General features: G+C 41.8%; 1 non-coding gene across 1 annotated transcript; it reads right to left on the bottom strand.

Moving 5' to 3' along the window:
• Positions 1-285: 285 nt before the first annotated feature.
• LOC120269562 lies at positions 286-392 on the bottom strand. The gene has a single exon (XR_005539212.1). It is a non-coding gene; the product is annotated as a small nucleolar RNA R71 (small nucleolar RNA).
• Between the last annotated feature and the right edge of the window lie 12,282 nt (positions 393-12,674).

Raw genomic sequence — 12,674 nt, 5'->3', positions numbered from 1 at the left:
TTTGAGCTAAAGCCGGCATTCATCCACATGTTGCAGCAATCCACATAGTTCAATGGTTTAGCCAATGAGGATCCAAACAGTCATATAGAGAACTTTCTTGAGGTGTGTGATATGCTTAAGATAAACGGGGTGACGGATCATGCCATCAAGTTGAGAGCCTTCCCATTTTCCTCAAAGGGGAGAGCGAAGCAGCTGCTGCACTCATTACCTAGAGCATCAATTACCACATGGTAGGAGATGGTAGAAGTTTTTCTGGCCCGTTATTTTCCTCCTGGAAAATCTGCAAAGCTTAGGAATGGGATCTCGTCCTTTGTACAGTCAGAATTGGAGTCTCTATTTGAGACGTGGGAAAGGTTCAAGGAGCTCCTGAGAAAGTGCCCGCAACACGGATTCCCAGAGTGGATGATTGTTCAGACCTTTTATAGTGGGTTGAATCCGAGTACAAGGTGATAAGTGTCTAAATGTAGGTGTTTTCATATATATATCGTATGCACTTTGCATGTATTTTGTGAGATTTGATACCCGTTTCGCGCTTAATCGTCTATTATTTGCTTTGTAGGGCATATGGAAGCCATGGAGAACAAGAAGATATCATTTTGGCAAAAAGAGAAGAAAACAGGAATTTCATACTACCCCCGTACTACCCAGTATGGGGGCCGTATGCACTGTAGCAGCAGATTGATTTGGTGTTCTGTCCAGATTTCCATACTACCTAGTATACGGGGCCGTATGGAGGCCGTATGCACCCCGTATGGAACACGAATCTAGGGTTTCTGAGTGCTATATGACCCCCATACGACCCCTATACGGCCCGTATGCCTCGGGGGGTATATATACTCACTTTTAAGGCTGATTAAAGGACTTTTTGTTGGCCGACTTTTGGGAGATCATTTGGGGAGACTTTGGGCAACCTTGGGGAGGAGAAGAAGGGCAAGAAAGCTAGAAGATCATTCAAGCCCAAGGTCCAAGGCTCTCAAGGCAAGAAGGCAACATCATTCAAAGGGGAGATCGATCACGACTTGAAGGAAGGAGAACCGCGGCTGGAGGAAGCGTCATTCGGCATTCCTTTGGCGGGGGAAGCGTCATTCGGCATATTCTCGCCTCATCCTTCACCATTTCATCTAGGGAGTGTCATACTATGTCTTTGTTTCATGTTTTGCTTGATTGTATGCTTTGTTATAAGATGATGACACACTAGACCCCCAAGGCCACCGGGTGTTGGTGAACCTTGGGGGGTTTTATCATGTATTTTGGATGATTACTTGTTAATTCTATGCTTGGGTATGTTTGAGATCTAATCCATTGTTTTCATGCTAAGTGTTACACCAAGGAGAAATCCGTAGCTCTTTTTATGAATGATGCATGTAGATGTGACTTGCTCGCATGTATTAGGTCATGAATGGATTAGAAAGGGAGATACTTGTATCATCACGCGAGAAATTGGGTGTTTGGTAGCCCTCCATGTAGGTTTAATCCGAAGAAGAGTAGGTTTATTCCTAAGCGAGATTTCCTTGTACTTAATGCAATCATAGGAATGTAGATTTGGAAGAAATTCCTATCTATGTTCAGTATGGGATTAGGGTTCAATCGCGAGAAATTGGGGTTGTTCTAATCTTGGAATCTCATGGTCCAATTTACCCTTGCATCTTTAAATCATCATCCATGTTGCATGATAACCCCTCAAGGGATCCACATCCATAGGCCTTTGCACTTCATTGATTCTCTTGCTTGCTTATTGCTTGTTCTCTCTAATTTGCTAGCAAATCTTGTGTTTAGTTTTTATTTGTATTTAGTAGAGTAAAAATCCATCACTTAAGATCTTAGGCTAGATAATAGCTCGAGAAGGAGTAATAGGAGATCCTTAGCCCCGTGGAATACGATCCTCGTGTCTTTGCACGAGGTATTACTTGGCGATCCCGTACACTTGCGGGAAGCGATCAAGTTTTTGGCGCCGCTGTCGGGGACCATTAAGGAATTCTAGGAAACTTTTTAGATTATTACTCTAGCCATTTCATTCTTTACTCATTTGTTGTTTTTTTCTTTTTCCTTGATCTTAACTTTCTATCAATTTTTTTTCTTGGTTGTGCAAGGTATCGTGCATGACACGCTCGAATCCATCGACCTTGATTACACCATACATGGCAAATCCGAACATCAAGTTGGAAGAATACGTATATAGATTTGACGGCTCGGATTAATGGGCAAACCCAACTTCATGTTTCACAATTTCCGAATGATTGTCTAGACGCACTTTTTACTATCGGGGGACCCTAGTATAGCTTATGATGGAAGTGGATCGGCACACAGTGTTTAAGACATTTTTGGAAAGTGGTGCCCCATCACGAGCGAAGAAAAACATGTCACTAGCCGAACTGCTTTATGTTGACTACCGAGGGTCGAGATCCACCGCCATGAATCCCTACTCGGAGGATTGTACTCGAAATGGGCCAGATGCTAGCATTGGTACGAGAATCCGATGTGGAGCCTCGATGATTTACGAAAGATGAAAGTCCCGGATGTGGTACTAGATGTTGTGAGTTTGGTGTCCATGGTATCGAAAAACAACTTTGATGATATTGCAGGGGCGTAACAGGGTGATGGGCTTTGGAACAGAGGGTTACCGCCATCAACCGAGGAAGCACCCGACTTGGAGTTAAAATCACTACCGCACCATCTTGAATATGCTTTTTTTGGGAGAAAAATACGCAGCTTCCAGTCATCATCTCTGCAAAACCTATCAACCGAAAGCGTAAGAATAGATTGGTGGATATGCTAAAAGCGGCACAAGAGCGCGATTGCTTGGAAGATTGCGGATATAAAAAGGATTAAATCCGTCGGTTTGCACTCACAAAAATTCTAATGACGGATGAACACAAAGCCCGAGCCTTGCCCCAAAGAAGACTCAACCCAAACATGAAGGAAGTGGTTCAGGGCAGAGATCATCAAGCTACTCGATGCAGCCATTATCTACCCGATATCGACGGTGAGTGGGTAAGCCCCGTCGTGTGGTCCCAAAGAAGGGGGGATGATTGTGATCACCAATGAAAAAAATGAGTTTGATTCCAACTCGTACAACTACCGGGTGGAGAGTATGTATCGACTATAGAAAACTAAATGACGCCACTCGAAAAAGATTATTTTCCCCTACCATTCATTGACCGGATGCTAGAGCGATTAGTCGGACATTCTTACTATTGCTTTTTGGATGGGTTCTCGTGTTATTTCCAAATCCCTATCGCCTCGAAGATCGTGAAAAAGACCACCTTCACTTGTCCCTATGGCACCTTTTGCTTATCGCCGCATGCCTTTCGGGTTATGCAACGCACTCGGCCACCTTCGGAGGTGCATGACGGCTATTTTCAAGGATATGGTGGAAGATTTTATGGAGGTATTCATGGATGATTTCTCCGCCTTCGGTGATTCATTTGATGTTTGCCTCAAGAACCTTGAGTTGGTCCTTATTCGATGTGAAGAGACTAATCTGGTGCTAAGTTGGGAGAAATGCCATTTTATGGTCCAAGAAGGGATAGTTTTTGGGTCACAAAAATCTCTAAAGATGGAATTGAGGTCGACAGGGCAAAAAAATCTCTACCATTGAAAACGCTACCACCTCCAAATTCGTGAAGGCCATAAGAAGGTTTTTTTGGGACATGCCGGGTTTTATAGACGATTCATCAAGGATTTTTCAAAAATTGCTAGGCCCCTAACAAGGTTACTGGAAAAAGATGTCCCATTCGAGTTCAATAACGATTGCATGGCATCCTTCACGGTGCTCAAGGAGAAGCTAATCCAAGCACCCATCATGGTCGCTCCCGATTGGGATTCCCCATTCGAATTGATGTGTGATGCGAGTGATTTTGCAGTTGGGGCTGTGCTTGGTCAGAGGAGAGACAAACATTTCCACCCCATCTACTACGCAAGCAAGACTCTAACGGGTGCCGAACTGAATTACACTACCACCGAAAAGGAACTACTTGCCGTGGTCTTTGCCTTTGATAAATTCCGGTCATATTTGGTTCTTTCTAAGGTTATGGTGTACACTGATCATTCAGCGTTGAGGTACCTACTTAGCAAATCAGATGCAAAACCTCGTTTGATAAGGTGGGTTTTGTTGCTCCAAGAATTTGACCTTGAGATTAAGGATAAGCGGGGAGCGGAGAATCTCGCTGCCGATCATCTATCCCTGTTAGAAGCCCCTGCCCCAAAACTATAAGAGAAAAGGACATTAATGACTCATTCCCTGAGTAGCATCTGTATAATATTCAGGTAGTTGAAGAGAAGGAACCACCCTGGTTTGCCGATTTTGCTAATTACTTGGTTGGTGGGGTCATCCCGAAATGGTTTACATATCAACAGAGGAAGAAATTCTTTTTCTCGATCTTAAACACTATATTTGGGAAGATCCATACTTATTTAGAGTGTGCTCCGATCAAAGTTGCTCAAGATGCGCTCTAGAGCGAGGGTCTAAGTATTTTTGAAGCATTGCCACTCAGGACCAACAGGTGGCCATTATGATGCAAATAGAACAACCAAAAAGATTCTTGATGCAGGCTTCTATTGGCCATCAATATTTCAAGACACAAAAAAATTCATTCAATCCCTATGACAGATGTCGAGGGTCGGCAACATATCTCGCCGGGATGAGATGCCCCAAAATTGGAACCAAGCCCTGGAAGTTTTTTTGATGTGTGGGGGATTGATTTTATGGGACCCTTTTCCAAGCTCCCAAGGATACAAGTTTATCCTCGTGGCGCTTGATTATGTGTCTAAGTGGGTGGAGGCCCAGGCTTTGCAAACAAATGACGTGAGGGTGGTCATAAAAATTCTTAAAGAAATTATTTTTCTATGTTCGGCAGCACGCAGGCAATCATTAGTGACTGAGGCACTCATTTCAGTAATGCCCGCTTTGCACAAAAATTGCAGCGCTACTGAGTATCCCACGTAATGGCAACACCTTACCATCCACAAAACCAGCAGGGCAAGTTGAGGTGTCCAATAGGGACTTAAAGCGAATCCTAGAGAAAAACCGTGGTCTCAAAACCGAAGAGATTGGGCAGAACATCTAGATGACGCCCTCTGGGCCTACAGAACGGCTTACAAGACTCCTATTGGAATCAATCCATATCGTCTGGTCTATGGAAAAGCGTGCCATTTACCTGTTGAGCTTGAGCATAAGGCTTATTGGGCGATAAAGTTTCTAAATCTTGATTCTTCTCTCGCAGTTGCAAGAGAAAAACTCCAACTAAATGAACTTGATGAGTGGCGCCCACGGCATATGAAAGTTCGAGACTCTATAAAGAGAGAGTAAAAGAGTACCACGACGCACGCATCAAGCACCCTAAGCAATTTCACGTGGGCGATCAAGTTCTACTTTTCAACTCAAGGTTGAAACTATTTCCTGGGAAGCTTAGATCACGTTGGTCAGGCCCGTACACAGTCACTCAAGTCTTTCCCCATGGAGCGGTCGAGGTAACTCACCCGGAAAATGGCACTTTTAAAGTCAATGGGCAACGGTTGAAACTTTACTTCCAAAGCAACACTACAAGGGAAACCGGGGGTGGCTTCAAATTGTTTGAACCCCCATGAGGTAAGGAACAAGGTACGTCAGGCTCGTGACGTTAAACAAGCGCTTCTTGGGAGGCAACCCAAGTGTTCTGTGGTGTTTGCTTGCATTTTTCGTATTTTAGTTCCTAGTTCATTTCAAATTTTCATATTTCTTAGTCTTGTTTTACTTTTGAATAAGTTCATGCTCACACACTTGGCACATTGTTCTCAACGTTTAAATTGTGGTATGTTTGTGCAACTTCTTGAGAAACTCATATTTAGGTGTTAATTCATGCACTAGATCGTCATTTTATTCAATTCACTCATTTTTGGAGGAGTCTTTGAGCTTGATATATCATTTTTTTCATCATTTGGGGGCAGATTTTCGAAGTTTTAATTGATTCTAATGGGTATACGACCTTACTAGATCAGATGGAGGTTGTCCCGAGATGAACACGAGCACTCCCGAGGCTCGTGCCATCTCAGACGGCCCCCCATACGGCCTCCCATACTGGGGCGTCTGGGATGCCATCCAGAATGCCCGAGAAGCTTTTTCAGGTACACGGCCCCCCATACGGGCCGTATGGGGGCCGTATGGCCCGGTTCTTGCCCATTTAACCCTCATCTCTCTTCTCTCTCTTCTCCTTCTTCCATTCTCTTTTTTTTTCTCTTTTCTCCACCGATTTTTCTCTCTTCTTTCTCACTCATTTCTTGGCCAAATCTCCTCATTTTTCTTCCTAAATCTTCTCCTCATCCATTTGAGACGTCGATCTAGTAGTTTTCCTTGAGTTTAAAGCTTGTTTTCTCAAGATTACGTCGGTATGCTTTTTCTATGCCCTAGTTTTATCTCATTAATTTCTTGGGCATTCTTGGAGCTTTTATGTGGAGTTTATTTAGCATTTTGCTTGGTTTGGATGGTGTGATTGTTATGGATGAAGTCTCCCTTGAATTTATGTAAAAAATTTTTCAATTTTCATGTTTTTGGGGAGGTTCTGTCGAAATGAACAGTAACCATACGGCCCCCATACGGCCGTATGGACACTATACATCATAATTTTCATTGTTTCTTCATCTCTTACACTACATTTTGAATCATATTGGATTCCTCTATGCTTGATTGAGTTTTTCATGGTTTGTAGGAATTTTGGGGATGAAGAAATTAACAAGAAACCATGGAGTGATATTTACACCACACGGGGTGACCACATGGAACAAGATGTTATTTTGTTATGAGAGACTTAATTCTAAGGACAAGGATGAGCATGGACACCTAGCATTTACTTTAGTTTGCTTTGTTTTGTATTTTTGTTGTATTTTGTTGAGTTGGCATGGTTCTACCCTACCGACTTGTGTTGTCGAACTCTATGTTATTTTCATCTTTGTGTTTTGTTGACTACTCCCTAGTTTTTCCCTTGTGCTTATATTTTTTAAAATCTTTATGGAATGATGATGCCCCCTTTTTGCCTCACAGGGCATTGAGGGAATTTGGTGAGCTTTCCTAGTTTTAATGGAGGTCGGACAAGACGTGTATTGCTCACCACACCTTTTGTCTAGTCCCACCTCACGACGAACACAAGATAAACCGGGGAAGTTTTGTTTTTCACCCTCCTCTATTATTATTTGCATTGGCCCTTCTTACATGTTTTTTTCATGATTAGTGTACATTGAGGGCAATGTACAACACTAAGTGTGGGGATGGGTGCATTTCATGTTTTAGGAACATTGTTTACATGCTAGTGTTACCAATGATGGCTTTATTCATTCTTGTAAGATTCTTTTTATCTTGGACTAATGATGGATGTGAGTTACTTGTTTTTTTATGCTTTTATTGAATCCTGTTTCACCCCATAGTATTGTCTTGTGCACTCGAATTTTTTTGTCGATGCCCCGGGAATAGCCAATGTGACTACTCTAACTCTCTTGTATGCTTAACACACTACTTTGAGTACTTGGCCTTAGAACACTAAGTTCTATCCTTCAATGTTTTCTTAAGAACTTCTAAGTCTTGTTGAGCTAATCTGAGTTTTGTGGCATGTAGTGTACTCTGAAGATGTGATCTAGGGTGAGAGTGAAAGTGAAAAAAAAAAAAGAAAAAAATGAGTCTATGTCAAGATTCCTCCGCTAATGAAGCATGAATGCGTCTATGTAGACCGTAATCGAGTAGTTGGGTGGCTCTTGTGCCTAACCAAAGATGTGCATCCTCTATAAAGATTTTTAAAATGATTTTTGATGCAGCTCTACGTTAGTCGGACTCGAAAAAATGTTGAATATTGAGTTGAAAAATAAAAAAACCCTAGTGATCTTTTTGAGTACCTACCAAAGGTTTTGAAAAAGAAAAAGGATTTAGTTTCAAGCTATAGAATTAGAAGGATCTTACTTGGCCATTGAAGAAGCACTTAGTAGTTTAAGACTTAGTATTCTTTGTATGTGGAGTGATTAGCATCTAGAGTTGTACTGATTGAAGTCCTTGAGCTAGACCAGATCAGGGCAAATGAGATAAAGGATTCACTTACACGCACATACATATTAGGGGTGAGACAGGATATTTTTATTATGCTTAATGACTATAACTCAACATCTATGTTTCATTATCCTTTGCTTTTGGAATCTTATATTTGCTTGAGCCAGAGGTATTGCATTTAGCCACTTCTCGCCTCTTTGTTTTTTTCATGAGTTGTTTGCTTGGGGACAAGCAACGCTTAAGTGTGGGGATGTTTGATAAGTGTCTAAATGTAGGTGTTTTCATATATATATCGTATGCACTTTGCATGTATTTTGTGAGATTTGATACCCGCTTTCACGCTTTAATCGCTCTATTATTTGCTTTGTAGGGCATATGGAAGCCATGGAGAACAAGAAGATATCATTTTGGCAAAAAAAGAGAAGAAAAATAGAATTTTATACTACCCCCGCATACTACCCAAGATGGGGGCCGTATGCAATCGTAGCAAAGTGGATTGATTTGGTGTTCTGTCCGATTTCCATACTACCCAGATATGGGAGTATGGAGGCCGTATGCACCCCTGTATGGAACGTGAATCTAGGGTTTCCGAAAGTGCTATACGACTCCCCATACGACCCCTATACGGCCCGTGATGCCTCGGGGGTATATATACTCACTTTTAGGGCTGATTAAAGGACTTTTTGTTGGCCGACTTTTTGGGGAGATCATTTGGGGAGACTTTGGGCGACCTTTGGGGAGGAGAAGAAGGGCAAGAAAGCTAGAAGATCATTCAAGCCCAAGGTCCAAGGCTCTCAAGGCAAGAAGGCAACATCATTCAAAGGGGAGATCGATCACGACTTGAAGGAAGGAGAACCGCTGGGCTGGAGGAAGCGCCATTCGGCATTCCTTTAGGGGGGAAGCGTCATTTGGCATAATCTCGCCTCATCCTTCACCATTTCATCTAGGGAGTGTCATACTATGTCTTTGTTTCATGTTTTGCTTGATTGTATGCTTTGTTATAAGATGATGACACACTAGACCCCCAAGGCCACCGGGTGTTGGTGAACCTTGGGGGGTTTTATCATGTATTTTGGATGATTACTTGTTAATTCTATGCTTGGGTATGTTTGAGATCTAATCCATTGTTTTCATGCTAAGTGTTACACCAAGGAGAAATCTGTAGCTCTTTTATGAGTGATGCATGTAGATGTGACTTGCTCGCATGTATTAGGTCATGAATGGATTAGAAAGGGGATACTTGTATCATCACGCCGAGAAATTGGGTGTTTGGTAGCCCTCCATGTAGGTTTAATCCGAAGAAGAGTAGGTTTATTCCTAAGCGAGATTTCCTTGTACTTAATGCAATCGTAGGAATGTAGATTTGGAAGAAATTCCTATCTATGTTCGTATGGGATTACGGTTCAATCGCCGAGAAATTGGGGTTGTTCTAATCTTGGAATCTCATGGTCCAATTTACCCTTGCATCTTTAAATCATCATCCATGTTGCATGATAACCCCTCAAAGGGATCCACGTCCATAGGCCTTTGCACTTCATTGATTCTCTTGCTTGCTTATTGCTTGTTCTCTCTAATTTGCTAGCAAATCTTGTGTTTAGTTTTATTTGTATTTAGTAGAGTAAAATCCATCACTTAAGATCTTAGGCTAGATAATAGCTCGAGAAGGAGTAATAGGAGATCCTTAGCTCCGTGGAATACGATCCTCGTGTCTTTGCACGAGGTATTACTTGGCGATCCCGTAAACTTGCGGGGAAGCGATCACAAGGCAACTCTTTGATGCGGCAGCAGGAGATACCTTAGGTAGCAAGACCCCCGGTGAGGCCCGTCAATTAATTAAAGAAATGGGGTTAAATAGCTACCAATGGAATGCACATTGCACATGTCCTTTATATAAATTTTGATTGATATACATGCTCACATAGCCAATGGTGGTTCACCTTAGTTGCAATGATTGTATTCTTGAGTTTAAAGGGGCTACTTATTGTTGTTTCTTTTGTTATTTGTGGAAAAAAGGAAAATGAAAAGAAAGAACAAATAGTTTTATTGTGCTTGTTGGCTGAAAAGAGCTACCGCCTATGAAGTATGAAGCTACTCTCATAAGTCGGATACTAGTTATGCCCAAATGAGAGAAAGAGCTATCTTATAGGATGAGTGAAAGCTACCACTCCAGTAGATAGAGCAACCACCTCGAAAGTGTGAAAGCCACCTTAGCGGCCACTTTGGAAATGGCTACCTTAGAGGATGTGTGAAGCTACTACCATCTTTGAAATTTTGTTACTGTTTGTAGATAAATAAGTCCCTTGTACTTAGAACTTTGAGGAGTATACTTTGGGTAGTTTTGAGGGAGTTCACACACTTACATGATTTTGGCTTTATTGTCCTTTTTAAATCAAGTTTTTAGCTAGAGCAATGATATTTCGTATTTAGTGTTGAAATTTCCCTTACTTATAGAATGCTCTCTTTGTATGCTTTGTTGAACTTAAGCCCAAGAACTTCCAATATTTCCATCATGTATGCACATAATGTTTTAATTTTTGATTGAGGACAAGTAAAAGCTTAAGTGTGGGGGAGTTTAATAAGTGCTTGTGTGATAAGAACACGAAGTGTTCTTTCCTTATGATGACCATTACTTTTATCTGGTTTTAGTGCTAATATGTGTGTATTTATGTTACTTTCATGCAGATAGGGTTGTGAGGCTGAGTAATAGAGAAAGAAGCCATTGTGGATAGTAAATGCACCATTTGGAGGAAATCTTGAGAAGGTTCAAACGCAAAGACATAAGTCAGGTTAAAAATAGCGGAATGTGTGCCAACCTCCTCGTATTCAAGTTAGCACAACAATTTGGGGGGGCAAGGGCAGTCACATTCAAGCATTCCGGCTTGTGCATGTATAGCCAGATCTCCACCAACATGTCTGTTATTGAAGAAGCAAGGCGATCTATAACGTAAAAGTGTGCCTATTTACATTACATCGATGAAAGTATGGATTCGGGAGTGTTCTAGGCCCTGCATCGTAGTCGGACATTGTAGCAAAAACACTATATCGTGCATCGCTTACAGCCACCAAGAAGGGTGAAAACAGAGAATCCATATGGGCGTGTAGAAATTTCACACACCTATCTGAAAAATCCACAAGGAAGCCCACTTGGGCGTGTGGATTCCAGATTCCAGCCCTATTTAAGGCCGATTTCAGCCCGATTTCAGTATTTTTTCTCCATCTTTTCCCCAACTTGAGAGAGGGCGGCGGCTAGGGTTTAGAGGTGTTTTGGCAAGGCTTTTGGAGTGGTTCTCTGGCTTTGACATCACACTCAACTTGGAAGAAAGTTATTAGGGGAGCTTTTGTTGGCACCGATTTGGCGAGGTGTGCCCTAGGCTTAAGAAGGGGACCTTTGGAGAGGACGAGGCCACTCAACAAGACCATCGACACAATCACCGAATGGATTTTTATATAGATTACTTGTTTTTACATTCAATTTCATTATTGGTTATAACTAGCTCCATGGAGAGCTAAATCCCCTACTAGGTACTTGGATTTGTGAACCCTAGGATGCTATTGTTTCTTTAAACCTTTTATTATATTTTCCATAATTGATGTTTTAATTGAGTTCCAATATTGAATGCTTGTTGAATGATTTCTCCCTTAGAGTGGCACTAGGGTTGAGAGTCCATATTGGTAACCTTTGTGGATGGGTGACATGCCATGAGGGTTATACAAAGTTATATTGGAGAGGGTTGAGATGGTGAGTCTAGAGGTAGCAGAGCGTCTCTTTTACCCTTCGATTTGATTCATCCTACCTCCATTTCCTCAAGTTTTTTGCCGTCATAGTAGAGTGAATGGGCTAAGGGATGACCTTCCACTGGGGCTTAGTTGCAGATGTAACGGAGTGAAGTGTTGAAGTGATTTTAGCACCTATGGCTTAATTGTGACTAGGGACCTTTCACGTGTACCAAAGGGTTAGGTCTACACATAGGAATAGGGTTTATCACTTGGAATCCCTAGAACTCATTGCGATTCTATATGAGTACGAGGTTGAGAGATTGTTCAATTTCTCCTCTAAGATATGTATAGAGTTTGGCATGGCTGACCTTAGGTTTGGGACCATGTATCTTAGGAAATCTATGACTCATTAATGCATTAGTTAGGAAGCATGATAGTTGGTTTTGCACTTGAAGCAATAATCCTAGGCGGAACAATATCCAAGTGCCCCATTTACATCAATTGCTTTTTTCCTCTCAATTATTGTGCCTCTCACTCTCTTATTTCTTTTATCTCTTTTTATATCACTCATTTATCATACCATCGATTTATTCTCATGATAGTTAGATAGCAATCATTGTGTTTCTATTCACTATTCTTGTGGATACGATACCCACTCACCTATTTGGACACCCGTGCACTTGCGGTTTACATGCATATTCGGTCATGTCATAGGGTTTTGAGAGGTATTTGCAGGGTTTTTGGAGAGGTTTTTCAGCTTCAACATCACACTCCACTTGGAAGTAGGTTATTGAGAGAGCTTTCGTCGGCACCGATCTGGCGAGGTGTGCCCTAGGCCAGACAAGGGGACCTTTGGAGGTGATGAGGCTTCTCCATAAGACCATCATCATGACTATCGATGGGGTTTTCTATGGATTACTTGTTTTTACATTCGATTTCATTGTTGATTATA

This window comes from Dioscorea cayenensis, chromosome 9 (assembly GCF_009730915.1).
Source record: "Dioscorea cayenensis subsp. rotundata cultivar TDr96_F1 chromosome 9, TDr96_F1_v2_PseudoChromosome.rev07_lg8_w22 25.fasta, whole genome shotgun sequence".
Lineage (NCBI taxonomy): Eukaryota > Viridiplantae > Streptophyta > Magnoliopsida > Dioscoreales > Dioscoreaceae > Dioscorea > Dioscorea cayenensis.
Note: the sequence above shows the minus strand (reverse complement) of the source record. Positions and strands in the feature narration are given on the sequence as shown.